Source organism: Triticum aestivum, chromosome 1B (assembly GCF_018294505.1).
Source record: "Triticum aestivum cultivar Chinese Spring chromosome 1B, IWGSC CS RefSeq v2.1, whole genome shotgun sequence".
Classification (NCBI taxonomy): Eukaryota; Viridiplantae; Streptophyta; class Magnoliopsida; order Poales; family Poaceae; genus Triticum; species Triticum aestivum.
Window position 1 is genome coordinate 43,989,321 of NC_057795.1, and position 3,370 is coordinate 43,992,690.

A 3,370-nucleotide genomic window follows, 5' to 3' on the forward strand; every position below is an offset into this window, starting at 1 on the left:
AGTACATCCATATACTACCCTTTCTTGGTGCCCGCAGTACATCCATATACAACTTCTGCAATCATATAATAAAAAAATACTACTCTAGCGGAATGATTACAAAAAAAATTCCAAAGTATTGTTGCCACAACTTGGAACATATAGTAATTGCAACCGACAGAAAGCACAACTTACCTCCAGATAAATCAAATCACATACCTTGAAAATGTAAGTTGAAAATCTGAATGATAAATGCCAATCTGCAGATGTATATAGTGACCCTCATCTAAACACATAGACCAAATGGTAATCCATGTATTATTGGAGTGAGACCAACTAGTTCCTTATGTTTGCAGAAGTTGATCAAAGGATAACATCAACTAGATTTCATTTTCTATGGAGGCACTGCTAGGGTAACATCAAATGATCAATTCAGAATAACTCATGTTATTGCAAAGGAAAGAATGGGCAGAGTTCAGAAACAAAGGCTCGTGGATCTACAAACAGTCAGATGGATAAAATTCAGGTTCAGGTAAAACTCAGGTTCAGATAAAACTCCAATCAATAATGGTGCAAAATAAATAAAGATAAGATGGATGTAGTGCAAAACAAGAAAATATAAGATGAACTGTCTACACACGTTATGTTCTCTCCATCGCAGAAATTTCCTCCTTCAACCAATAAAGTCTAAGACATAAGTCAGTGGTGTTGATGAATATTTCTCGATTTATTTGGTGTTGTGTCCTTTGTCATGTGTGAAACAAACTTGACATCAATAGATCATGATATCCATAGATACAAGAAGAGTATTGAGCTATGCAAAGTGTATGATGCATAATGGCATGTAACTGCACAGGCTGTCTAAAAAGTATGCCATGGTGAATTTAATTGCAGAGGATACCAAAACTAAAAATAGAAAATTTATAACTATGAAAAAAGCATAAAAATAAACAATTGTAGTATGTACTGCCATAAGGATCTAACAAAGAAAAACGTTTAGTATTTGCCTGTCTACACAAAAGCAATTAACTTGCCTAAACCAAAGTTCACAAGACTCACCAGTAATTAAATGCAGCAAATCCACTGCATTTGCCACATTCTTCTGAATTGCACCTAAATTATAATGTATGCAGCCAATAATCTAACTTCTGTAGACAAACTGCCACACATTAGGCAATGCTCTGCTCTGTAGTAACAAGAGTCCAAACAAGAAAAATGTTCCTTGAAAGATCCAAAATATAGCATCAGACCTCACAATCAATCACAAGAGCCAATTGACCAATCAAAACACCATGCAGATCTAGGGGGGAGAAGTGAAAGGAAGAGATTGTGCTCACCGTTAACTTGATAATGGTAGGAGAGTTCCAAGATTCTGATTAGCTGTAAAATGAGGAAAGGCGGCTCAGGTTCGTGGATCTGGAGCAATATCATCAGTGCTAACCGAGGCATCAAATAGGTGGTAGTAGTGGACGAGGAAGAAGAGCGGGCTAACCTGGCTCGGAGGACGAGGAAGGTGACCGCTAGCTCATTGCTGTTCACCTGAGGAGAAATGAGCTGCGAGGGGTAGTCGATCTCGCCGGAAGTAAAACCCAACCTCTGGGCCGGCGCCATCACCGGGCAGAGGATCCTGGCAGGAGAGAGGGGGTGACGTCGCCGGCGGGGGGAGAAGCTCTTGGCCGGAGGCGCGGGTGGCTGCCGAAGGCACAAGCTCGGGAGGATAGAGTCGGCGTCGTCGGTTCTGGAGGATTTCCTGCCCGACCTGACGAGATCAGGGAATTGCTCCGGTGCGCTACCAAATGACGCCGTGGGCTGCCCCGGGTCAACTCGGCCCGTGGCTTATTCCCCCAGGGATAAGGCCGGGACCCCCCCGGGATCCACGGCAACCAAATGAGGCGGGGACGCATGATTGAGACGCAGAATTGCAGCAGTCTGCCGACGTCCCGATGCGCACGGTGCCAATTTCTTCCACATGGTTGGCCATGCATCACGGAAATTCCTATTCGCCTCTTTCTGGCAGATTGATGAAAAAACACACAGTGGTGACGTCTTTTTTCAGAGGAGGCCTCAGCACCTCTTTATAAATAAAGCATAAACCAAAGTAAACGGCTGAACGATACATGTAATGAGGAAGCCTTTTACAACATTCTTTTTTGAGGGAATTTTACTATATATATTCCGGAGTAATAAACACATACAACTACGTTGCCTAGAAATAACATAGAAAGGCCCTAAATACGACGACGCCCTAGGGCACCTAAACTCCATGACAACGCTCTCAAGTCACTCGCGCGCTAGAGCAGCAGAAAAGGTAAGTGGCGCTAAAGGCACTGGGAGGAGCTCCCATGTGCGTCATATAGGGAATTCTGACCCCTCAATAAAAATATAGGGAATTCCATGTGTGACAGGGGCTAATATGTATCACTAAGTGCGATACACATCAAGTGGTCGTCCACGCATGCTGGGATGGGCCTGCCCATCAGCGCACACATGGGTCGATAATTCCCAGCATACATACCGTTTGGGTTTGGTTTGTCTCACAATTTTTTTTTAACTTTTTACCCAATATGTATTATTTGAAAGTTTTAGCGAATCAAATAAATGCTCGTGAATTTTAAAACTTATTCCTGGATTAGAGCAATCTTCATAAAAACTTGAAAAAAAAGCTGTGAACACAAACGTTCATGAATTCGAAAAATGTTCACAAATTCAAAAAATGTTCACAAATTCGGGAAAACCATGAATTTGGAAACTTCTTGTGGACTAAAAAGTGTTCAACGATCTGGAAACAATGTTCTCAAATTTGAAAATTGTTTCTGAATTTGGAAAAAATGTTCGTGAATTCACAAAATATTAATGAATTTTCAAAAATGTTCATGAATTAAAATTGTTTGTGAATTCATCAAGTGTTCATGGATATGAAAAGATGTTAGTGAATTAAAAATGTTCAAGAATTTGGAAAAGATGTTTGTGGATTTGAAAAAAGTTCATGAATTTGAAAAGCAGGTTGAGATTGTGTCTTACGCGTTCTTGTATCACCTTAGTTCACGGCTTTGTGAATGCACCCACCATTAGATCTACGGAGTAGACAAACTTGCCATCAAGTGCAACTTTCTCATGCGTGAAGTCGAAATCAACTTCAATATGTTTTTCTACGAGCATGAAAAATTAGATTAGTTGTGAGATGTGTAGCCCCCAAATTATTGCAACAAGGACAGGTGGCCGCAGTTGTGGAACCCTCAACTCCTTAAGTAAGGAATGAGTCTATATAACTTCAGTCATAAGGTACACCTCACGTTGCAACATGGCAGCGGGAGGTGAGGGGAACTGGTGAAATCTGTGGCGGCTAAGCCTATGGAACCCTATCTGAGGGTGGAGCTCTATCTAGTCGGAG